The sequence below is a fragment of the Cygnus olor genome, chromosome 16 (genome assembly GCF_009769625.2).
Source record: "Cygnus olor isolate bCygOlo1 chromosome 16, bCygOlo1.pri.v2, whole genome shotgun sequence".
Lineage (NCBI taxonomy): Eukaryota > Metazoa > Chordata > Aves > Anseriformes > Anatidae > Cygnus > Cygnus olor.
In genome coordinates this window covers 8,964,661-8,991,486 of record NC_049184.1, presented here as the reverse complement: position 1 = coordinate 8,991,486, position 26,826 = coordinate 8,964,661, and the positions used below count along the sequence as shown (strand labels likewise).

At 41.7% G+C, this 26,826-nt stretch overlaps 1 protein-coding gene across 4 annotated transcripts in view; it reads right to left on the bottom strand.

Moving 5' to 3' along the window:
• Window positions 1-26,826, bottom strand: part of TSHZ2 (teashirt zinc finger homeobox 2) — a 231,344-nt gene that overhangs the window by 59,112 nt on the left and 145,406 nt on the right. The window contains exon 3 of one of the 4 annotated variants that reach the window (XM_040576129.1): window positions 25,471-26,648. The exons of the other annotated variants lie outside the window; for them this stretch is intronic. The gene's annotated coding sequence lies outside the window, so the exon portion shown is untranslated. Of the gene's footprint in view, window positions 1-25,470; window positions 26,649-26,826 lie in introns of those variants that run through there. 4 annotated transcript variants of the gene reach the window in all.

Genomic DNA, 26,826 nt, shown 5'->3' with positions numbered 1-26,826 from the left:
GTACTCCAAGACACAAGTGGATATAATCACTATTCTTTGTTCCCACAGGGTTTTCTTTATATCTGGCCATATTAAAATGAATTTTGTTGGACTGAAGCCCCTTAACTTGCAGATTCTTTTTGCTCCTATGTCACAAATTTTTCTTCTAGTTATTCTACATCAAGTCCCATGTCACCTTGCAGCCTTTACCAAGAGTATTTTACATCATTGCTTGAATCATTGGAACAAATATTAATAGGCAAAACAATTTAGGAAGATGAAACATTTCATTGACATCTCCTGTTAACAATACACTGTGAAATTCACTGGTAAGCCAGTATTTAATACATCTAGCACATTTAAATATGTAACAATGCAAAATATCGGGTGGACTACGTCAAGTGTTCTGGGGAAATCCAGGTGTATTATATCAGCCCAGTTACTTTGTAGACCTGAAATCCTGTCCAAAACAGAGTATATGCTTGTTTGACAAAACCATATTGGCTGTCATTAATCATATTTTACCCTCTAATTCCTTGTTAATAGATTTCTGGGTTAACCATTATGTTGTTTCACTTGGAATCAAGATCAAATTAAGTGGTCTGTTGTTCCGTGAGTCATCCCTGTAACCTTTTTTTTGAAACACACAGGTTACAGGTTGATAATCTCTAAGGGACATTCATGAGCCTTACAAGAATGATTTAATACAGTAAAATATTGAAAGTGAAAACCTGGTCCTACAGAAGTAGCTGGTATAACTCTGATTGGCTTCAGTAGCGAAGGAGAGATTTCGTTGAAAAGTGAGAACTGAAAAGCTGAGAAATAACTGAAAATATAAGCACTAAATTTAGCTTAACACTAAAAACGAACACTTGAGGCCATTTGCCTCAAGATCTTTCCAGCTGTGAAATAAAATGTCAAAATTTTTGCAGAAAGCAGAAAAGTTATTTTAGTTGAAAATCCAATTTCTCGCAGGAAAATGTTTTACATGGGAAATTTTCAATCACCAGAAATTATACCACTATCTCTAACCACTGCTAGGTGCAATTGTTATCTGAATAGTCTTGCAGTACCCTAAGTGTGCCCCATCTGGCAACAGCAAGATGTAGAGACAAGGTATTCAGCAGATGGGGGTCACAGCTACCAAATGAATCGATTCCCCCTTTAACTTCCCAGCAGCATGTTGAGTCACCTACAGGTAATTTTTGAGGTAAGCAGATTATGGAGTTGATAGAGGAATGTTACTTGATCAGGCATGGAGGGAGGGGCTGGTTAATCTGATTCTGAGGTGGTTGACTTCAAAATGATTTGAATTCTGCAGAAATCCATACCACAGTTCTGCTTTGTGTAATTAATGCTTACCTCCTTAATACACAGGAGGTATTTGATACAGCTCTGAGTCTTAAAATTTCAGAATCTTAGCCTTGTTTCCCAAGAGTTTTTGATGCAAGACTAATGTTTGACAGCAAATAAAACTCAACCATAACTAGTAGAAACTCACTGAGTCAGAATAGAAGGTATTGCACAGCATAATAATAATAATTAAAAAAAAAAAAGTGTTAAAAATAAACACTAGTCTGCATACAAGAAATGGAAAAAAAAAAAAAGAAGAAGAAGGTTGAAATGATTGCTTAAGATAAATTAAAATAGATTGAATGATAGTTTAAAATGCATAACACTCCTGAGCGTCCGGCTTTCTTAATTTCATGTGACATATTCTTAAACTGCAGGAACAGCATACACACAACCTATAGAAATATGCTTGATTTTTTTTTTCCTTTTAATATATATACACACACACACTTTTTTGGTTGAGAATTTGTTAGATGTCACCAGGATCACCTTCAAAACCTCCCTACAGAAAAACATCTGCACTTGCCATTCCAGATACAGTCAGACACCTGAGAGAGCATAAATTCCCCTGAATAGATGTATTGTTTTAACATTTATTTCTTCACCTTCTCAAAATGCCTGCTCATCTGAATTTACAATATATTAGCAGCCGTGCTGTATTTTGTGTGTGCATGCATGGTTCTCCTTCACTACGCTCTAGCAGATTAGTGCTCATTCGCCTCTTTTCCTTGCTTCTCTTCAGATCGTTACACATGACAAAACAACTGTCCTAATTACAGCAAGTGTTCCCAGCTCTGTCACCGTGACAATTACTGCAATGAGGGCTCAATATCTGCAGCAGACAGTAAAGTATTATTGCAGTTGTGTTTGATAGTGCTCAATTGTCCCCTTGAGATTTCTTCTAGATCAGGTTTTTTCCATGGGGGCAAGGACTTCCCCCTTGCTCTGCCCTCCGTGCGTTCGCTAACAGGGTTCAAAAGTTGAAGGCAGAGGGATGACCCAGGACGTACTGCAGAAAACACAGAAGTTTGTGTTTTTAAAGGAGAGGACCGTCTGCAGAAGTGGGGTGGGTTTTTTCCTACATAGGCTGGTCAGAAAACCTTGTAGCCGGTGAGGGAGAAAATGGTTATTGGCAGGCCTGGCTGCAGACTGAGCCTCTTTCCTATTCTGTGATGGTCTCTGCGACAGCAGAAGAAATATTTTGGGACAGTTCCCTCCTCCCTCTACTTTGTATTTGCAGTCTGCTAAGCTGCTATGGCTCCGGATGAGGGGAAGACCAGCCATACAATATCCCACTCTAAAATCACATCCCTGCCGACCACATTACTGCATCTTTCAGGAAGCCTCCAAGCCGGCTATTGTTCCTGCAGCAGCTGCTCTGTTATTCTTTCAGGATTTGTTGCTTGTTTGTTTGTTCACATAAGCTGATATATTCAGAGTCACCACCAGATCTTAAGGGATGGCCCCACTTGTGACAATTCGCTCTCCACTTACGCTGACCACCTTTAACCCCACTTGCCTCCCTTGTCAGCCACTGAGATCTCAGCTAATCAGACAGGGGATTTTAGATGTTTCCAAAGGCAATATTGTGACCTACACTACATTCCCGTTATCCTGAGAGATGAAGGTGATATTCTCTGCATTTGTAGTTCATTATCCTTCTGAAGTTGATTCATTCGGATGTTCTCCCTGTAAAACCCATAAACTATGCCGAAGCAGGACCTGTGCAGCTATATCATTGACCAGAAATAGGAACGCAGGGTCCTAATACTGAATATTGATCACTGAAGACAAATGCTGCCACAGTTAACTTGGAATGAACTGACCAGTGTACATACAGTCTGAATTTCTAATTTTCCTTGGTCAGGAATAAAGCAATATCTTATTTATCAGATAACATCTTTATTATAAGCATCTCACACAGCCTTTCCACTTCAACCCACATGGGTTTCTTCTGCTCTTGGCATGGATCAATGAAGTCAATATTTCTGACTGCAAAGCTTTCTATGACTTACACATATTTAAAAGGATAAATCCCAATCAACAAATCCTCTGCTTGAACATAACCATTATAATCCTTATCTTTGATCCTTTGGGCTGTAGCAAGCAGGGTAAGGAAGGAGTACATCTCCCCGGCTCTCAGGAAATAGTTATTATGACAGCAGAAGTTAAACAACATTGCCTGGGGTTGCTGGATGGAATTTCTCCAGCAAAACCAGTAAGTGGTGCTACAGTTTCACAAGTACAAAATGGCCAAAAAGTCCTCTTAATCTGGTGTTAAGAACACTGCTCATACCTTTTGTCCACCAAGACGTCAACATACCTCATTAGCCAAGCTCCTGAACCTATACAGCACTGAGACGTAGCTGGACTTTCGTTTCACGGATGGGGAAGCCAAGGCATACTAGAATGACAACTTCATGATAATATTAACATCAGAGAGGGTAACAGAGCCACTGCCATCATCCATGGCTTTTCAATTTAGCACAGATGTATTTTACTATATGAGATTATGTTACAGAAGTCAAGTTGGGGAGTTGCCTAAACTATGTTTAGGGAGTTGAATTTAATCACTGTAAGGCTTGTTTTAGTCTTGTGAATTTAGAATGTGACAACCACCCTTTCTTCAGTATATGGAGGCCAAATAAGTTCAAAGAAAGCACATTTCAACAGGACTATTATTGAGGACTACATTGTTGGCCAACTCTACATTTCACAGCTACAGCTAGACCAGCAAAGCCCCCTTGTCGTGCCAAAAGAGTGTTTTTAGCAGTTAAGTTTTTACTAGTTCCCTCAATGAAATAAGCTGCATCAGCAAAATCACTTTTTTTTTCTTTTTTTTTTTTTTTTTTAGTACTGCTGAACCTATGCTAAAGGTTGTGCCAATATAGAAGTGCTATAAAAATAAAAACGACACTCCTAACCAAAATTACTATGCTGGCAAAAGGTTTTACTGTAAACCTGTCTTTAAAGGTTCCCTTGGAAAAATAAATAAATAAATAAATAAATAGAAAAGTCAAATAGGGAAAAGGGGAAGGGGAAGAGAGTAGAAGGGTAGGGAGAAGATAGAAAAACTGATTTCTTTTCACCCAATTGTCAAAGTGTTCTCTCTGAAGTTCTTGCTTTGCTCTAGAAACAGCTAAACAACTTCAAACAATGTGTTTGTTTTATTGAGAGATCTAATAGATCTTTTGATATAGTGCCACATGTCCCGACTCTGCTCTTGCCTATAGTCAGGAGTAAGTAGTTCAAGTTCAGAGAAGCTACTTTATGGGAAAATGACAGGAGGGAAGGATTGGCCCTTAGACCTCAGCAAATATTTAATTGGAGTTTAAAACTAAGTTTAGTACTTGCCAAAAGGGCTGGCAGCCAGAGCCCAGAAAAGTCTCAACAGGAGCTTGCCTGATTTTTGTTTACAGAACGCAGAGTCCGTAGACAAGCACCTCACTCAGTCCCTTTGTTCAACTACGAAAACTGTAGCAAAAAACTTGGAAGGAACAACAAAAGTACAGTAACTGCAATTGTAATTAGTCATCCTCTCGTGGTTCTGTCCCCCCTCCCAAGTGTTTCAATTCTGCACACAGTTTACACATTTTTACTTGGGGAAACTTTCTGTGCTGAAGCTCACAAAATGGCCTGTGATACAGTTATTTCACACATACTACACTGGCACTTCCTATACTATGCAAATATCAGCATCTTGACATTGGGGCATCTCCCTCCAGTATTTGCATTTACAGCAGACTTTGGAAGATGAAGTTATAAAAAAAAAAAAAAAAGAGGCCATCTTTGACTCCTGCTCTGTCTAAACTGCTCAACTAGCTAACAGTTTTCAAAACTGCAACCATAAACCAGATACTTCATTAGAAAAGAAAAAAAAAAGGGGGGGTGGGGGGAATAAAGAGAAATAGATTTCTATGGACATTTTGTGCAAAAAAATATCTTTTAATGTGCATATATAAAATAATCAGCAAAATGGGTGTTTCTGTTGCTTGACCACTACAGAAATACAAACTATTATATTATAACACTCACTATAGACAGGGTCAGAAAACTCCAAACATGAAAGGAGTGAGTGAAAGCAGTCCATAGTGAATCAGGTCCTGTCTCTGATTTTAACCTAGTCTCTGTTCCTTCCTACCCTATAGGAAATTCCACCAGTGAAGCTACAGAGAGCAGTCTTATACAAGCAGTAAAAGAAGTTCCCCTAATGCTCGTGACTTTCTCTTTCCATACATTAGAAATTGGCAGATCACAGATCCAAGCAGACAGACTTTGTCACTAGACCTATTTTGCCTTACTAGGATGTTATGGTCCCAGAAACATTCCATATGACATAAAAATGTTCCCCCCCCCCCCCCCCCTTTTTTTTTTTAATACTAAAATGACTGAATGTTGGTCATAACGATGTAAGTTGATAACGCTCACATGCTGCACAGAGTTTCTTTGTAATGCTGTTTGGCCAGATTTTTCTCAGAAATTAATTTATTACAAAGGTAGCCTGAATTAAATGCAAACTTTTATGAGTTTCAGGATCTAACAAAGAGAATGGGAGAGAAAAGAGGAGAATAAAGGCAGCACCACTGCCTTAGCAAAGTACATTACATGCAGTGGGCTTTGCTTTCCCCCTTGCCATTGCACACTGGTGACAGAAGGAAGGCACTGCCCAGTATCCTACCTGAAGCTCTTCTTGCATTGAATAAAAAAATAAAGTGATTTTTGAGATGTAAATTGCAGAAGGAAAATAAGAATTTAATAAAGTAATTAAGAAGTTACAGGATTTTAAGAAAATTAACATTTTCTGTAAACTTGATAGACCCCAGCCACATGTTGAACATTAGGCAGGGCCTGAGTTTTCCATAGCTGCTCAATAAGAAATGTTTTTATGAAACTTGCTCCAGATAATACATCCGTTTGGCACTGTGAGCATCAATTTCTTCTCCATCCCACACATGGTGGGTGCAGTGCCTTTGTGTGTGTTTGCAGATGCACCTCTCCCTGATTTATATTTATTTGCCTTAATAGCGTGGGCCGAAACTGAGTCCAGATATTTTGTCTCCTGTAGCTTAGCTGCTCAACTCTCATTTCGATTCTGAAACTTCCCCACAAGGAACTGTGATGGTGCAGCGACATCACCAAGCTCCTAGTGAGGCTCTGAGTAGGATTTACGTAGACAAGAAAAATTATGAGGTGGGGGAACAAAACCTCACAAAGGACCTCACCTGCCTCTTACTGGGGTTGCACTATTAACCGAGAACGATGGCTTTGCCCAAACCTTATTAAAATAGACATCATGAATAAAATATGGAAAGTGAAACATATAAGTGAAATAGAGGTTGTAGACACAATAAAAAAGCCTTTGAAAATGCCCTCAAGTAAAATACATATTTTCAAAACTACAAGTTTTATCCATCTTTTTCTGAAAAGTCACATCTCTCTATGACCTTAGGCTACAACAACTATATTAAACATAGATCATTTCTAAGTGTTTTTGGCCTTTGCTTGTAAAACATCAATTTTTGCTGTTTGCTAGTACTTTTTTTGGCCACACGCACAAACCTTCCGCCCCACCTCAAAATGTACTCTCGACTTCTTTCCCCATACTTAAGAAGTGACACAAGCTTTCACAAAAAACAAGTGTAACTTTTCAAGTTGCACAGGTATTAGGTCAAGTGAATTTTGCCAGTCAGCAAGACCAGGATTGCATGCTCCCCTATTACCTTAGGCACATATAAGAAAGGGTATGTCTGACCCAGTGGGATGCCAGCCAGAACTTATCCAAACCCCTTAAAATTCAGGGAGTGTGGTGCCAAGCTAATAAACCCTGCTTCCCATCAGATGCATTACGTAGGGCTCAGCACCATGCCAACACAGCCACCTGGCTTTTTGTTGGCTTGGAGCTTGAGCAGAGAAAGCCTGCCCAAAATACCACACACAACTCCTCAAAGAGAAGCCGTATCACCTTTCGCAGTTAACTCCTGCCATGCTCTGAATTCATATTAGCAAACAGATGAACGAGTCTCCTGAAATCTAGGCAGAATGGCTGAGATCCTTAAAAGCAGCTAGGTTTAAATGAATGTAAGCAGAGTTCTTATATACTTTCAAAGCCCAGCAAGCAATTCATTGTGCTCACTGGTGTCAGAGCAGAACGCTGCTTATCGCATCTCCTGCATGCCATATTTCACTGGCTATGGCCTTCCTTTTATTTATCAGGTTTTACTACTCAATGTGGCCACTAACTTTTCTTCCCCTCATGCATGTTCTGGGTGAGGATAACAGTGCTTCCTTCCTCCCTTCCACACAGCTCTATGGGCTGCAAGTTTTAGTGGGCAGGAGTGTTTCTCAGTGCTCTCCTGTACTGTGCTAAAAGCAATGGGGACACAACCAGAGCCTTGAGGATTTGTGTTGCTGAAGCCATACCAAAAGGGAAGGCGCAGCCACGTTGCCTTTGAAATTCCTTCTACAACCCAAAACACCAAAAATGAGGCCCTTCTACGAACAGAAAACCAACTTTCTCACTCTGACTGTTAGTGGTCCAAATAATTCCCAATTTTGTCTGAATTCATTTTGGGTCCATTTTCTCCTCTTACTTGTTTATCACTCACCCTTTTACCTTTTATGACAATGTTCTCTAGCAAGGTATTATTTTAAAAAGAGCACAGCAAGAGAACATTTGTTTCTGGGGAGAAATATCTGTGGCTGCTTCTCAGGGCTGGGGCATCTTAAAATGTTTCTTCATGTGTTTCTGTCCCGTGGCTGTTCACAGGGCCTGTAACGCTGCTCTTGCTGTCTTAGCTACAGCAGAGGCTTTTGCACGAATACAGCTGCTCCAGCCCCAAAATGCAGTTTTGTTTTAACTTATCCCTGTGATCAGCATCAGTACAAATCACCTCTGGAGCCTTCTGCTTTCAGAGCAGTACATGAGTATAATAATGCTATCCAAAAAAAATCCAACCCAATGCAAAACCTATATGGCTTTTCAGAGCAAGTGCATCAACCAACTTCTTTAAAATTTTCAACCACTGTACAGTCAGAAGCAACCCTACAGTAACAAACCGATTGACTAGACATTAAAACACCACTACAAAAATCAGCTAAGTGCTGTAGAAGTGTGGTGGTGAAGGACAGAGAGATTCCTAAAGGGAGAGATTCCTGCTGTAAACACCTCTCAGGAAGAGGGAGGAAAACAAAACCTTCAAACACCAAATAAATAAATAAGGTAACAAAATATAGCCACTTGAAAGTGTCCTTTTAAAGCTCTTAAATATTGCTGATGAGCTTTAAATGAAAGAAACAGCATACGTGCAACAAAAAAAATACATTTTTTTAAAAACAACAACATTTACCTAATAGAGAACCTGCTTTTCTAATTAAGCAATTAAAGCTCAGCAAGGCAGACATTCTCATCACATAAAGGTCATTTTAAATGAAGAGGGGATGAAAAATACTGTTGTTGTAGGGTTTTATGAATGATCCTCTTATGACTGGTGGCTGCTGGTTTGAAATGAGCTGAGAATCACTCAGTCTTGTGTTTGGTTTTTCTCCTGCCTAAAGCCAGAGCTGGGAATGCCTCCCCATGCAGGCAGAGCTCCCGCTGGACCCAGCAGTGCTGATTCCTCCATTCTGCTCCCCGTGTAACCCACAAGGCTAACTCTGCTAAACTCTGCTAAACTCTGCTAAACCCAGCGGAGCTATTTGGGATTTACACCAGTGGAAACAGGGGAGCGAGTGCATTTACACCGCTCTGTAAGACCTGGAAAATGTGTATCAGCACCAGAGGTTAGTAGCATTGGTGGCACTGGGGCTTGCCTGGCTCTGCCATGTCGCGTGGCTTCAGAGGAGTTGCATACGTGCCTCAAGACTACAGACACGTGCAACAGGGCTGTGAGCCTCCTGGAGTACAGGCACGGGTTCAGCACACCTAGCCTTAACCCCCTCGCTCCGTGTTGCACTGTCTGCAGCTCAGAGGTTTCCTCTCTTCACCTGAGGTGAAGAAGGGGCTGAGCATAACCCAGATCACCTCTGGGCAGGCCTCAAGGCGACGTGACAATACCTGCGCTCTGCCCCCTGGAGCACCTGGCAGCAAGATGAAGGGGTCGGGGCTCTGGCTTGCAGCTTGCAGCTACTGCTCACCCAGACTGAGCGTTAACTCGAGATGCAGCATAGACATTGTTATTCTATAGGCACATCAAATGGAAGAGGAGCCACGGGCAGAGACTGGGGGATCTGAACAGGTTTAAATAGATCTGGTGTGATAATTAATGTGCATTGAGGGATTTGGGGGGGAAGAAGGGGGACAAAACATAAAAACAATTTCCACCTTTATTTTAAGTTCTTTTGACAGATGGGAATATTTTCTGTTATGCTACTTGTGGTTTGGGTAATGAGATTAGGCCTTGCATAGCAGGAAGCAGAATTAACTTTGTTTACTTAAAGTGACACCGTCAGCTTAGAAAATCACATTTCCATCTGAAATGCGGTGCCTACTATCATTACAAATAACCCTGGAGATCGTGACAACTAAAGGAGATTAGAGGAGAAAAAGCATGTTTCTCCTTCCCTCTCTTTCTCTGTCTTTTCAAACCCCTTTGTTGGCACCATGTAGCTGAGAGCCCTCCCCGCAGCCAGCTTCCCCTCAGTGTGCCCCCCTCTCCCTGAAACCTGCACCTGAAGGCAGGAGGAGCAGGCGTGAGCTGCAGGGATGCAGGAAGAAAGGGGCTGAAAATCCAGCTGGCTCTGGCACAGCACAGGCATCCTGGAAAGGCACCTCCCCAAAGGCTGCTGTTGTGGTAGAGAAAGGTGCAGCTATATTTTAAAATGTGTTTAACGTCGGGTATGTGCAGCATTGGGCACTCTTAAAAAAAAGTTAAGGATTGAATTTGGAGAAGCTCATTGATTTTAAAAGTCCCATAACTTAACATGGGCCCTTAAACTTATTTTCTCTGAAGAGGCCAGGAAAAGGCCGGGTGTTTGCAGTTGCTAAAACACGCAGGCAACAGGATGATTCTTTACAAAAGGAAGAAAGGGACGAGAGGGAAAGGCTCTACAAGAGGATATTTTCTAAATTACCAGTTTATGCACTGGAACATGCATGTGTTAAATGATTGGTCTTGCATATACACGAGGGAAAATTGGAAGGCATTCTGCATCCTCTCTTCTGTACGTACAAAAACTCGTCGTAATTATAATGGCAATAAGGGTTTGCACGGAAGAGCGCTTGTGATGAAGCCTCGCAGAGATTGTGTTTGTGATGCTTCTCCCTCCTCCTTTGCCAGCCAAAGCCAAGCACAGTGACTTGTCCACGTGCTTTTTGATGTACTCATGACCCCTGCTAATGTTTACAAATCAAGGAAAAGCCTGATATCTAGCACAGGCATTACTGCTTCATGTCAGAAAGAGTGACAGGTAAAGAGTAAAATCTGGACGCAGCACAGAGATGGATCCAAAATACGTAAATAACCAATTAAGAAAAAATATTAGTAAAAATATTGTAACAGATCCCAATCTGCTGCTGAGTACCAATTGCCAGTAATAATCTCTATGGTAACTGAACTCTCTTTGGCCTCTCTCTGTATGCAACTAGTGTTTTATGTTTTTTCTTCCCTTTCCCCTATTTTCATACAAAGTTTTCAAAACTGGTTTAAATATTATGATATTTTCTTCTTCAAGTGCTAACTGGGAAAAGTATTCACTTGGTCTGCGTCACTCTCCTAAGCAGATTTCTCCTTCCTTAAATGACTGCCTCAGGGGGGTGACTTTTGTGAGGGCTGTTTCCAGAAGTCCTGTTCAAACATGAAGTAGGTGAGGCAGGTTTTCAAAATCTAAGAGGTTAAAATATTGCCCGGCAAATAAATATACCAATAAAGTAGATGCAAAAAAAAAAAAATATATATATATATATATATATATATATATATATATACTCTAAGTAAAGATGTCACTTTCAGAAACCACTTATGCACCTGAGGAAACGTAACCTTTTTTTTTTATTTTTATTTTTTTTGATCATCATCTGGCTGCACATGTCTCTTCTTGCCAGCTGTTTTCTTGTAATCTCAGCGACTTGTTCTGTGCTATGCTTTTAGACATGGGTGTTCCCTTTTTTCAGCCTGCTCTCACACATATTTTGGCTACTGGATATAAAAGAAGGTACTACCTTTAGAAAAAGCATCATGCAGTAAATATTTGTTGTGTTACATCAACAGACAAAAAGAAAAAATTTAAAGGAGAACACGCAGAATCATGTGAACAACAATATAAGCATCATACTTTTTTTTTTTTGACTATTTTTTTTCCCAGAATTCTTTTGGCAACAGATCCCAAAGAAGGAAGCTTGACTTTGGATTCAGTCTAAGAGTGAAAATGCTCTTCTCCTCTAACAGCTCTGTGAGGTTACACAGGATGTGTTTGTCTCAGAAGGGAACCTATGAAATCCAGCAAGCTCTGGGGGAATTTGCTTACAGGCAGACCCGGAGAATAGAAAGATGCTGAGAGCAGGGTGGTGCCTTGTTGTAGGCTATTTCTCTCTGGGGCTTTGGGGATCCATCAGTTACAGCTGAAATATAGCTACTCAGTTATTTCTACTGAGTTAAAACACTCTAGGAGATTTCTAAGCAAGCAAAGCTCTTGACTTACTTTCAAAATCCTACTGGAGTTTGCTGTTCTAAAACTATCATTTGGATGGCAGATTTCTTGTGGCTTAGAGCACCCAGCTTTGGTGCAGGGGACCCAGACCTACATTTTCCACCTGCTATTTGGTCTTTGGAAGCTTTGCAAAAGTGAATCTCCAATTGAGAGAGAAGCTTCTCCTGCCTCCTGGGGGTTGCTTACCTGGGAGAGGCAGACCCTGAAGCTTTGCACCCAAGGACTGTACGTGCATTTTGCCTTGTGAATTGAGTCCAAACAAAACAGTCCTTGGAGCATGGGCTGACATTTACCCTTTCCAGCCAAGTGTTGTAACCACTAGACTAAAAAGTTATGCTTATATTTCTGTTCCCTCTCTCCAGCCCAATAAATCTTGAATTTCTTTTTTGAAAAACTTCAGAAAGACCAATGTGTGAAGTCCTCCCTCTTTGCCTTTAAAGCACACATCTCCTTCAAGAGTCAGAAAGCAATATCTAGATGTTGGAAGATCACATAAAATCCCTATTGATGGTTCGTGTTCAGATATGCTGTATAAAAGACTCCCATTCTGCAACTCTCACTCCTTTATACAACAGCTCAAACCAAGACCCTGGACCCGAGAGCATGGAGTTCTTTGAAAATATGGAGCTAGATTCAGATCCAAATTTGAATTTCCTAGCAGTTGCATGTCTTCCATCTGTTTGCATTTGGTTGTCTCATAGGATATAAGCAGCAGTTCTGTAGTGTCACACATGAATAAAGTGGATAATTATAAAATTAAAAGATATAACATGTTTCTAGGGGAGATAAGACTACAATTAAAGAGTATAAACAAAACCGAGTTTGATGTACAGACTGATATATTTATTCATCAAATATAATAACATAAACAAGACTATTAACTGTCATATTTTAATGATACCATACCCTGCAAAACATACTCAGGAAAAAGTCCTATTGACTTCAATAGCAATGCCACATAAATTTAAATCATGACTGCTGTAAAACAAAATGCCATCTCTCTTATTCATGGCTATTTATTGTATGTTCCCTAAAATGTTAAACAAAATACCTGTAACTCACTGAACTGAATCTGAGCTCAAATATTCTATCTGCAAATCTAAAGAAACCCCACAGAGAATGCAGAAGCCTGCTTCACAAATAACTGAAATACAGTATTCCCAACAGGGGAAAGGGCCCAGGCAAGGCCACTGCCTGTCCTATCACTTTCCAGAAAACACTGTACATATTTTTGTTCAGAAGAAGGCAAAATTTGGGCAAATGCCACTTTGTATCAGCAGTATTAAGATCAGATTCTGATTTTTATTTAGAAGGTTGACAGCAACAGTGGAAGCCTTAAAGCAAAAAACTTCTATCTAGAAAAAGTGCATTAACTAGATTGGGGTAAGTACAAAGACAGTCTGCAAGGGAAAAAAGGGTTTCAAGAATTCTTCCCCGTTGTACACAGAATCTGTTCCAAGAAGATGTAAAATGACCATTTTGAATCACTAACAATTTATCCACCCTTTGCGCATTCTCTTTGCTCATACAGGGTACCAGACAGGGGAGAAACATCTCCTGCAAGATCTCTAGTGTGAACAGCACAAACTGAGGAAATCTTAAAAGGGGGCTCACCTCAAATTTGTGAACTATGCTGAACAGTGAATTATTTCATGTCAAATGTTTCATTGTAAAATTCCTCATTAAATTCTTTGGCGTTCACTACATGCTCAGCGTAACTTGAAGTGCTGAGAAAACGAATGCTTACTGTGCCATGACAAAGGCCAATGGTTGCCTCTTTACTGAGCTTGATACATATGGTGAAAACATATTGACTAATTACTTGCCATTTTCAAAAACTGACAAACTCTCCAAAGTTAGGCCTAAGATAATAGAAGATGCAGTATGAAGAATAAAGACTGGGAGGATCAAGAGGAAGAATGGCGTAACTCCGTTATTGCTAATCCCTCATTCAATGTTTCCTTTGACAAATTAATACTGAGGAATATCCCAGCATCTCAGTGTTTCAAACTGTTTAATGAAAATTAGTAAATTAATGCAGCTGACTAATACATCTGTTCAAAGCAGAGAGTGAAAATAAAGCCCAGATCCAGATTTCTCCCAAATATCAGCATGATATAGCTGGTATTTGGGATCTGGGTTCAGTTTTGAGACTCTCATTTTCCACCTTGTTCTGGTGTTTGCCAAGTGCCAAAACCAAGAAAGGAATGGGTCTTGGTAACAAACTACTTCCAGGGAGATCTATTAAAGGGGTAAAAGTCAACGTGAAAAGTGAGACAGCAAGACACGCTTCTCATTCCAGTTTTTAAATGCTGTTTTTGATGTAAATAGTCATCTACAGGAGTCTAGTCTGAGCTGCCTTACAGGAGTCTCTTGTACACAGCCTTCACTATGAGCCTTTCTAAAGCCATCTGATTTCCGACACCTCTCCTCCGAGTCATGACAAATTGGCCCACTCATCTGATTAGGAATCTTCCCTAAGCACTGGGACGAATGTTTGACAAGTTAATTTCAAGGTAGCTCATGGAGTAGAAGCAACAAAAAGCTACACAACTGTAAAAAAAAAATGTTGCTGGATAAATTCTGCCAGTAATGGATGTGTAACAGAAAACATACTTAAAATTCAAGCTCTTTGTATTACAGGACAAGATCTTTGCGTTAGAAGTAGAAAACCTGAGGACTCACTGAAGCTAAGGTTAACAGGAATGCAATTACTGTTATTAGAGTTTTCAGAATATGAAACTTGCGCCGACGCATCCACTATTTAGAAATAATAGGAAAGGCAATGGATGACTCTTCAAAAATCAAGACAAGTTTAAGAAAAATCAATAATTATTCCCTATTATTTTTCCTTTAAACAATCCAGATATAGAAATCACAGACTTGAATAGGATGCCTAAAGTTAATGGCATTATTGGATTGAGAAAAAAGGAAGAGTGGTCAGGAGTTTGACCCATTTACCAAAAAGTTTAAATGTATAAACTCATTGTTCTACTAGCTCTAATTTTTTAAGTTCAAGATAAATCTCAAGCCATGTTTGGATGTTAAATGTAGTCATAAACAGAGACTAAGAGTAATTTATAAACATTTTTATTATATGGGAAATAGTTGCTATTTTAGAGACATATAAATAATATGATGTCTTTCATAAAAGTTTTAGAAGGAGTTTTATTTTCCAGCTCATAAACCAAAAATAAAACACTTTAAGTGATTGACTTTCCTTTAAGTCCTTGAGCCTGATTTGATAACACTACTGGTAAAATCTAGTAAAACTCCTGGAATAATTCCCGGTGTTTTGAACAGGACCAGACATTATCTGTACTGTTTTTCATTATTATTGCTGTTTTACTGTAAAAACCTGGGTAGATCATCATAATTTTGCCCCCGGTTGCATAAATATGAAAAGATTTAAAAGAGCAGCTGTTCTCCAAGGGGCGGGAAGAACCTTGCTTCATTTGCTTTTTAAAAAGTTTGAAAACCTTGAAGTCCCATAAGAACAAAAGATCAGCAGATGCTTTTCCTGCTCCGGTAGAGTTCCACCTCAAGTTTTCCAAAAGCATTGAATTGTGTCTGGGTAAAGAAAAAAAAAAATCAATTCTGAATAGAAGCAATGGAAAAAAAACTCTTGTTTCTATTTGTTGAAATGGTTCCCAGGGCAATGGAGCCTTCCCCAGGCGGCTGATGAGCTGAGCCCTCACCTTGGGGGTGCTGCGGGGCAGAGGCTGTGAGGTGGGCTGGCACTGGGTATGTGGTGAGGTGGTAACGAGACTCTTTTTATGGTTTTATCCCTTCCATCACTTTTTGTTCTTTCTAGAGAGTTTTTTTTTTCCCTTTAATTCCCAGGAAGCTTACTGGCAGCATGTGCTGTAAGTGGTGCCCTGACTACGCAGCATCACGCAGGAAGGGTGGCAGAGCCGGGCAATCATGTGGGAAGTTCCTTCAGAAACTCAACTGCCTCTTAGAGCAGCTGCGTTTTTCTTCAGCTTTTTGTTTAATCTCTAGGTACAGCCGTTGCCGACTCATATGCAAAACTGCTAAAGGACTGCTTGCCGTGTCTGAGTACGGCACCACACAATGGGCTGGGAATGCCTGAGATCATTTCCTTCCCTGCCTTTCATATCGCTGAACTGAAACCATCACTCGTGTCAAAAGCAAGGACTGCAGATGAAAGGCCAGTGCATTAAGACAGAACATAATTGTCAGTCTCTGAGTTCCTGACATTAATCGTTTTACTTAAAGAAGGCAGGGGAATGTTTTTCTGTCCCCCCCACCTCAGTTGACAACACACAGGAGAGAGTCTGGATAAAAATTAAAAAAAAAAAAAAAAGACTCAAAATTTTTGCTAATTAAAAGTAATGTGTTTTCCCATTTTTTGGCAATTTGATAACACAAAACACTTACTTGGGGGCCACAGGGGGAAACAAACTGAGACGGATAAAAAATGTTTTGTGTTCATCCAAGCAAGACTATGTTAATGCACATTATCCCATTAATGCACATCAACATCGGGAATAAGCGCGCCAATGCAAGCAAGAAGCATACACTTATCATCATTTGATAACATGTTTAATGACAGATTGACGGTTGATTTGCAAATGTGAACTGGCATCAATGTTGCTAACTTCAGCTTCTGCCGCCTCCTCTGCTATGCCAGCATATTTATGTGCATAATTTGATTTCGCAGCCACACTGTTAGTACATTTTTAATATTAACTATGCAAGAACAGACAGCCGAACTTAAGTTGCACTGATGGTTTGAGTTCATTAGATTGAAAAAGATGGGCAATGATGACAAAGATGGAGATGGCAGTGCAACATCAAAGAGGCAACACTTAACAAACACACTCCATTTTGAACAAACTGAACTAACACATTTCATGTTGTCGGCTGCAGCAGAGCCCTTATGTACAACAGTAAGAAAAAAAATATGCTTCTGCCCTGGGCATACTGACAGCAACTCTACAAGAAGCTTAGCAGGCTCCTGGACACACAGTTGTAAGATATTTCACTCATCTATTGCAGGTAAAGGGGTTGATTCTGGGCTGATGTCAGAGTGACAACAGTGTAATTCAGCGGCCCTGCAGTGGAATTGCTCCTGATTTACATCGGTCCAAGGGAAAGTACCTGCCTCTTCCCACTCTCCTTCCCTAGTTTGCTCTTCACAGCTGTGATTCTTTATGACGAATAATAAAAAGATTTTGCTGAGAGATCAGCTCTTGCACGCATGATGCACGGAGCAGAACTGCAAGTTCAGACACCCTGGGGCCTAACGCTGAGAGGTGTGTGATGTCCTTCCTCTGTCCCTGGAGCCCAGCACCAGCAGGACTGGCTCCTGGTGACTTCCTCTTCTTTGGTGGTTCTGGGCAATTCAATTCTGCTCTGAAGGGAACATGTACCAATGAGCTAGGAAGAGAATATTTCATCCTCTGCTCACATTAATGTCTGGGCATATACTGCATCTAGTATTAATTTGCTTGTTGTGCTGCAATATATAATAAATTTGAGGCAGTAGCTTTATGGTGCAAGTTGTAATTTTAAATTTTATGATACAAACTGACCATCTGCAGGAATCTGACCATATAACCTACGCCATTCTGTGTAGACTATAATGTTAGTACCTCTGAATCACGGTGCAGCTATGATTTAGACACACAATTAGATAGACCAGGTCCTCAACAATTCTCAGCTGTCTGAATTACTGCTGAACAGCCTAATAAATATATAACACAGGCGGTTCAGCAAAGCTTTTAAGAATGTCCTGAAGTTTGCCTCTAATCAGCAAAGCACCTACTGCAATTACTGCTGCTTGGAGCCTGGTCCGGGACCAGAAGCCCATTGTGCTTGGAACTGCACAAAGAGAACACCTGCTGCTTGGGGACCACTGCTCAGGAGCCCACTGTGTGGGCCAGGCCAGCGTCCACTTGGAAGCTGTGAAGGACAGGGGAATGGGCAGAGGAACTGGTGTCTCTGCTGAGGAACAATTCAATAGGTTAAACTAGTAACTGTCTTAAGAGGAGGACTGCAAAACTCTTTGGTACCCACGTAAAAGCTACTGGGTTTAATCATGGACACACTGCACCCATTTGTCAGGTTGGGAAACTGGGTCAGGGAGCTGAAAAGGACCTTGCAGCATTCAGGTGGCCGCCCTCAGCTGGCAGCAGCAGGGCTGGGGACTCGGGTGCCCTGCTCTTGGTGGCAGCTCCTGAGCAAATCCCTCCTGCCAGGGCGCTGACGGGCCCTAGCTGTAAAGGCTGCTTTCCCTACTGTCAGCTATGGAAAAAAAAAAAAAATAAAACACCCTAAATCTCTAATTTCAGTAAAATCTCTTTGTGGAGGTCTGATCTCTTTTTAAGAAGAGACCTGCATTGCAGAGAGAGCTAATCCTGAGCCCTGCTACATTCAGTTCAGGCAGTTTATTAAGCAGCGCTGGTGACTGGCACTGCACAGATGAAGGTGTGTGACCCCCAGAACCAAAAATCTCTGAACAGGAAGGCAACAACAAATGTCCTGGGAGACCCCTGACATATTAGTCTGAAATGTGAGCATTTTTTCTCCCCCCCCCTTTTTTTTTTTTTTTTTTTTAAAGCTGTTGATGTATTAGGGTCCAAAACCAGTGGTAAACAGGAGACTGCACTGTGCAAGGTGCTGCACAGAATTAAAGATGATCTCTTAGAAAGAGAATGACAAATTTCCAGTGATGCAGGCAGCTTTTGCTTACCCCACTGAAAACACAAGAGACCTTGGAAGCTTTCTCAAAAGTTCGGGAACAACTAAGTAACTAACTAACTAAAAGAAATGCCAGCAGAGACGAATGCAAGGAGCAGGCCATGCCCAGTTAGAAGCTTGGGCTCATTTTGTTTTCTTTTAAGATAGCATTGTACCCTCAGTGAGCTGCTCAGCAAGGCAGAGCAGCAGCAGTGTTTCCTGCCAGTGAGCTGAGCAGCAGAGAAGGAGCAGGTCAGCCCGAACCCCGTGGCCTCGATGATTGCTCTGTTAACAGCCTCGTGCTGCCTCCTCCTTACCTGGGCTTTAGCTGCAGTTAGAAATAAAAACATATCCCAGGGACAGCGAGCTGTGGTCACTGCTCACTCATGCTTGCTGCTGGAGGATGGGAATGCGGAGAGGAAAGGAGGGCTGCTTCCAGGCTCTGAAATAGCTCTCTCCTACCTCAGCCCTGGCCTGGGGTGACCAGCAGCATGCTAGGTGGCATCGCAGGGGTGTGGGAAGTATCTTCCAGCTCTGTGTTTACCCTTCAAATTGGCTGAGCTCCTGCTGTGACCATGCACTTATAACGCTGGTTGTGGAGAGCTCCAGAAAACAGGACTCCTCGGCACACGGCTGGAAGAACCATTAGTTTTCCCAAGTCACAATTATCTCTGCTACTGCATTTGTGTCCTCTTTCCTGTCTCAATTTAAGTAAGTTACATTTCTCCCACTCTTATTACTGAGTAGATGCAGATGCCACTTTGTTCTGTGTGATTTATAGCCAGTAGCTAATGTTCAGTTATAATTCCCCAGTTTCGACATGAAAAATAGCCTGTAATGCTCAACACAAGGGCCTCTCAACAATGATATATAATTTAAAAATTAACATGAGGACAGAGGAGACACAGGATTTTGAACTAGGGACTCTCTCATTCAAAGGTTAAATCTCTACAAGGTGAGCTAAAGGAATTAGTTGAGTTATTAAGTAGATGCCTCTTATATTTTCCCAGTACATTAGCTGTTGCAGTCTTTTCCAGTTCAGCTGTGCTCAGCCCCAGCGTGTTCAAAGTGCAAATGCTCATGGCACTGCATTCACACATTTGCTTTTTTTCAATGTCAAACAAACTGGAGCTTTTCAGAGCCAAAGGTCAAAGTGGAGGGCCCTTAAGAAAATCTCTTGGGAAATTATGTGATTGTTCTTATGTCTTTATTGTATATAAAATCAGGCATCGTACATGGCTCGCCCTTCCCAAGCATCTTAAAACTATAAATGAGTCATGACTCATTCCTGCAACACCTAAGTTATATAAGTGGTCTTGTTAATTTACTGGAATATCTTGCATAACTAATCGTTTCCAGGATCAAACTCTGAAGCCTCTGAAACCTCTGAACTGGTAAAGAGCTCCTTTAGAAACACAGAGAATTTAAATCCCAGCCTCACACGAGTCAAAAACAGATCAAGGGACAGAACCTGCATCATCAGACTCACTCTGCCAAATGCACGCCATAAAAGCCCTCTTTTGTCAAAGCCCAGCAACTCAGAAAACATGCGGGGAGGATAGGGAGAGAGGAGAAGGAGAAGAGCTTGACTATGGAGAGGTTTTGGAGGTGGCATTCCCTTCCTCTGTATTTTTTTGTTCACAGTAATAAGATGTAGCTCATCTCTTAGGTGTCTCCTGCTGCACGCTGTTTAACCCTGTCTCACTCCAGCTCCAATATTACATTTATGGATTACAAATTTATTGACATTTGACATTTGCATCAGCTTTCACTTGATCAACAGGAGCTTCGGCTGCCAAAGGGAATTATTGTGGAAGATTTCAACAGCCATGGGAATGCCAAAAAGGTCATTAAATCATATCGGAAAAACAATGTGTTCATAGCATTCATACATTTAGTCTTGCCAGTAAATCTTCTGGTTGATGCTTGGACCACCTACTGATGATACTCAAAGAGAAGGAGAAACAGGGAGAATCGAAGAGATGAATTAAATTAAAACCAAATGACATGAAGCCTGGCACAGTGGGATCTTTAATTTTCTACTCTATGAATCCAGAATACGGAAAAAACCAAAACAAAGCACAGTGGCTTGACTTTATCTAAGTTAATTCCCTCATATAGGCAGGGCTTAACTAAATAATCCTGAGTAATGTGTGCACCCCACATTATTGCATGCAATATGTGGGAGGTGCAGGATTCAGAAAACATATGGCACATGGAAAACAAATGACAGGGTGTGCTTTTACACTCTTTTTGGCTATACTTATCACTTTTGTTGATATTTTTTAAAGACATGAAATATGAGTATAGGAACTTTCACACTAATCTCTTTGGAAAAATACTGAGAATTATTTTTTTATGTGTTTGTGATTTATAGAAGGACACACAATTCCTGGGAGCACAGACAATGTTTTAAAAAAACACTGATCAAATAAACAGAATTACATTCCCCATCCTCTTCTCCCTGCATGACAGACCTGGGTCTTGCATCATAAAAACCCAAGGCCAACAGATTAGGGCTCCATAGGATTACGAAGGGAAGTGAATTACTGAACTGGAAGCCCACTCACAGCCTATCTGTCTGTGTATGCCTACTCTAGGGGCGAGATTTGCTGAGGACTGAATCCCATGCAGCCATTTGCCACTGAGCTGAGTGGGCATAAAGCAAGTATTAAGCTTTACCCTTCTCCAATGGAAGAGCAGCGTGTCCAGTTTACATGAAAGTGGCAGAAACCGTCCATAGTACTGTCATATTCCAGAGGAACACTTCTTCTGGGATGTCCCTTGGGATGTAGATCAAGAGGTGGGTAAAAGGCAACATCAATCTTCTTAATAGCCCTATAAAGTAAGTTGGTGGCCATGAGGACTCAGTCCCTATAAGGATCAGTGCCAGTGGCTTGACTGACCTCAGAAATCCAGTTGGCATTGTGCAGCCCCTGTTGTGTTTGGAGCAGTGGTGTGGCATGTGGCTAGGAGGTGACTGCACAGAGATTGCTTGGAGAGAGCAAAGACAGGGCACTGGGCAGAGACTTGCTTCTAAACTTTGGCTTGAAACAAGGGAGAGAACGGAGAGATGTAGATGTGTGATGGAGGCATCTGCTGGCACCAGGATATCGGTTGCACGTACTGAGATACATAACTTCAGGTAATCGGTGTGGGTTACGGTATAAACTTGGGGGTCTTTAGAAATAGGGAGTGTTTGGGAGTTTTCAATAAGTGACCACATGAAAACAACAATTTCACATTTTGGATTTCAACAGTTCTACAACAGGAGAAGAGGAAAACACTTTTGTCTGTGTACTTAGTATTTTGGAGGTTTAGAAAAGCTGAGCACAGACACAGAAGGGATCACTGTAGCATTATCCATGAGCAATAGAACAAGCAGTTTTGCCTCCTCTGAATTACTGGTCTGAATTAGTAGTATGAAGTCCGCAGTGAGACTGCAGGACCTTCTGTGCATACCACTGAGAGAGAAATCTGATGCCCAGATTGCAGGTTGAGGGTGGTGGTTCTATCCCATCATGGGAAATTCTCATGGAAAACAAAATGGAGTAAAGAAGGGTCCCCTTAGATCTGGGGGCCTGATACCACTTCTAAACTCTGGGTGTGATTTCTTCCTTGCCTGTGCTTAGCCAGGTGCAAAGAACAAGCACAAAGACTCAGCACCATTCTGTCTGCTAAGGGCTGGTTTGTACATCCTCTGCTTTACAAGGGGGCACCTCCAGAACTCACCCCAAGAGGCCTCACAGCTGTGCCCAAGTTTCTGCAGTGATCAAGGTCTCACATGTTCTCTGCAGCTCTGGAAGCAGGGGAGCACAATCTCCTCCAGCCAAAGATGTCCCTGAACTGTAAAACTGGAGGCTGGGAGAGTCCTTTATGGATGGAAAAGGATGGGCCTTTGACCCAGCCCTGTATGGCTATTCTGATGTTCTTCCTCACTACTATTCAGCTTTAAGAGGAGAGGAGACAAAACATCATAAAGAAAGTCTTAGCAGTGTTCAGCTGTCGCACACCTCCTGGTACAAAGGGCTGTGCATGCTTAGGGCTAGGGAATAGAATGCGAGCACCAAGCGAAGGCAGTTGTTCACTTATAGCTGGAGGCTATGAGCTCGATGGCACAGAAGAGCTCAGGCTGCTAGTGGTGCGGGGAGAGGCTGTGCCACTGGGGAAGTGGGAGGCTCCCTCAAGCACCTCGGCTTTTGGAGCCCAAGGGACTGCACGGCACAGGCAGCGGAACCTGACCTTGACCTTCACCAGACTGTGCAGCGATCTGCTGGGAAAGGCAGGAGAAGTAGGATCACATGGAGACTGATCTCTTTTTTTCAGGTGAGCTTGAGGGCTGAAATGTTTTGGTTCTCCAGTGCATCCCGAACCCACCGTTTTCATCCCCTCCTGGAGCTCTTGGGTGGCTGTGTGAATCACAGATGGGCCTGGCAGGAGAAAGGGAAACCAGAGGATGCTGAGAATGCTCTGGCAAACCACATCCTCGCCTTTCTCTTCCTGGCCTGATTTGATGCCTTGCAGCTGCTACTGCATGCACAGGGTTTCAATGCCAGGTCGCTCAATAATAAATCAGAAAGAAACTGCTGGGGTAAGGGGTCATGGGGATTCTGAACATCTCATTCACTCCGAGCCTTGTGATCCTCTGCAGTACAGGCTTCCCAAAGGACAAACTCCTCTGTACCCACTCTGCTGTAGCAAAGCACTGAGCAAATGGTCTTTGCTGGGCTGAGCAGGCGAGGGGAGGCAGCAGCTGCCAGCACACTCTCTCGCTTGATCTGACGCAGTTGCTCGAGGAGGTGGAGTGGAGGGAGCAACCACATGAAAACCACTCCAGCCACCTCTCCTTTCCCTTCAAAAATGTCATTTTGGCACCCTACACTCTCTATAACAATGTTTATCATTGTTCTTCGATTGTCTAGGACAATAAATGGTTAGAAATGAGCATATATCACCAGGAAATCTCTGCCTGCCCCTTCCCCCAAGCAGTGTCATAAAAACGTACAAATTCACATTAATAATGAAGTGCATTTCCCCGAGAAGCCACTGTGTATCTCAGGGAGAGCAGGCAAGGTGGCAGTTGCTGCAGAGTTTCCTATTAAAGAGCAGAGCAAATACTCATAAATCTGATGAGGGGCCAAAGCACATGTTAGGGCTGTCTCCCTCTTAATGGAACCTTTTCTGAAATGAAAAAAATATATATCTCGATACATTCAGGGTATTCATTAGACATGACAACCTCCTCCACTCCCCCATCCTTCCCTCCCCCACTCCTGCATGTGCTGACCCCTGGCAGAAGAGCTGGCGCTGAGTGCTGCCAGGGAGGGATTTTGGAGGGGAGGAGGAATTGTTTTGTTTTAATAAAGGGAATGTGTAAATTTCCTACAAGGAACAAGTCCCCTCCTTCCCCCATCTCCCTCTTTTCCTCCACCCCGGCAAGCTGCCACCTTTTCCTCTGTTTCTGCCCCCCTCTTGGTCTCTGCTGTGCCTCTCATCCTTCCCATGTGTCCAGAACCAACAGACCCAATGCTGTGCCCCAAAGCAGGACCCCTCTTGTAGAACTGAGCATAGGGAACCTTTCCTGGCATCTCCCACCTTCAAAGGCTCGGTCAATTTGTGCTCTCGGGATGCACAAACCTCCAGACCTGGGAAGGTGGCAGGATGGAGTCTCAGTCCCCTTGGTTCTCTCAGGGGCCGTGGTTTTGCTACCTGGTGCAGTGCCTTGATGTTAGAATCCTCATCACAGGCTGGAAACCCAGGATTGCTGCCCCTTTCCCGAAGGCGAGATGTTCTTGAAAAACACCATCACATCGCAATAAGCTCTGTGCTGTGCGTGGCTTCTTCTACCTCATTCCTCTTCTTGCAGAAAGGGTCCTGAGTGGCATCTGTGCTGGCGTAAATCCTGCGTGACTTCAGTGCTGTATGAAAACTAGCACAAAGGCCAGACCTTTCCCCATCAACAGACCCTGCCTAGATGCACAAACAGACCCAGCTCTGAACCCAGGAGAGAAAAAATAAGGCCTGAAGACTACAGCTTAATAATCATGAATTATCTGTTCATTATCCCAATAAATAGTGAAAAATCTCTTCCTCCTTTCCTCCTCCCATGAAGTCATATCTATAATTTTCCTCATTTTCCATCCGTGCTCCATCATATTTGCACAGAGTGATCATCCTGCTAAATTGCATTATTTTTATTGAAAGGTGCTTTTGAGGGCTGGATGCTGCTCATGTCTTTTCCTTTTGTTATTGATCTTTGCTACTTGGTTGCTGAGGTGTAAAATGTATAAGACTCAAATACTCTCCCTTTGAAATTTCACTGGGTAAAAATGTTCTGCTATAGATTATGAAGGCTGTAGCATTTAATAATATCAGATGCAGTGAGGAGAAGGTAAGATTTTGATATCCTTATGAATAGTGAATGCTTGAAGAGGTAGGTGCTATTCAAGGTTAGTTAAGATCTGGACAAAATGCTTAAAAGTTGCTTTTTCTTTGTGAATTGAAGAATTCCTGCCTTTTGGGGGCAGGAACTGTCATTTGCAGTATGCTCATACAGAGCCTAGAAACAATATCGGTTGACCTAATGCAGTGTTAAATAATACTGATTTTAATGGTAACCTGTAGTATTCATATAAAGCAAGTAAATCTGCACTGATATATCTGTGCTGACGTCCTCTGCTCTGGCCTGGCCCTGCTCTCAGGGAAGCCAAGAACACACTATTACAGGTTTTACAAGGGCTAGTGCTAGACTGAAGAAACTTTATCCAGGCAAAGTTTGAAGGTTTGAAAATGTTAAATTGAAGAAGTCGTGATCTAGTGTTTTGGGGAAACAGTGAGAAATTTCAAAGGATGAGAAATTTCAAAGGATGAGGGGGACTGAGGCTTCACTGGAACACAACTATTTTGAGGGAGGAGTGATGGCTTGGAGGTAGTCCCTTGCTGAGGACAGGCTCTGCATCTCTCCTCCACCACAGAGGAAAGGCCAACTTGTTCCTCTTCCTAATGCACTGCCTCATCTTCTCCCCTTTCTGGTGCTCAGCAATTTTACCCAGTTTATCCCAACAAAAATCTGTTTTAAAATGAGACGTCCATGTAGAATTTTTTTTTTATTGTCAAGTAGGGTGTTAGAAAAGTCCCGTTCAAACCAGATAATCAAGGCTTTCATTGTGGTGAACCCTCTCTTTCTGGCTGATGACAAGGCGAGCAGAACCCTTGAGCAGTTTTGTTGGTAAATTCTGCTTACAATGTCATGGTGGACATTACTGCAGTCCCAGCATGTTTGATTCTCCAGAGAGGGTCTCTCAGTTTTTAAGGTTTGCTACTAAGAAGAAGTGAAACATGAAGTGCAAGCTAAATTCTCTAAAATATGGTTTTGGACAACTAATTCATGCAATTGGCCTTGCATATGCACCACAAATATTGGCTAATAGCAGAACGTGATGTTCAGAGGAGCTCCTACTGTTTCAGAGGAGGTGAGAAAATAAAACCCACAGACAAAAAAAATCTTCTATTTTGGTATACTTAACACATACAGTTATCTACGTGTCCTATATATCATTTAACAAATTGCTTTGCAATTCTTACAGGGCGTGGTATAATGACTGATTTAAAATCACTGCATTGCTTAAACTGCATTGTTCTTCATCAAGTTGAGTCATTTTTATGTGAAGTGTCAAGCTCTCTAACAAATAACTGCTGCCAGACAAATCAAGTTCCTCATCTTAAAGCTACGGCTAAATAGTTTATAGCTTTAATCTGCTCACTGAGGTGTGCAGTCTATGACAGTAATTATAAATGCAAGGAGAAATTATAGCTGAATGCTTTAACTGCATTAGGAGCCATTTGATGAACAATCATGATTGCCTGCTCATTTTCAACAATAGAGGGCAAGTTAGTGTCAGTGCATTAGAGGATTTTCAGTTCTGCTCTGCTCTTTCTTCCATTTACCACAGAATGTCAGTTGTCTCCTATAAAGTAGAAAAAAAGCACTGTAGAAGCTTTAAACTTGATGGTTAAAAAAGACAAAGGAGGAAACAGAGAGAAAAACTGTTTATCATTATGACTCATTTTTTTGTTTTGTTTTGCAGCAGCCTTACTTTCAAATTAGTTCATTTCAGGTAGCTGTTTGTTTACTTATCAGGGTCT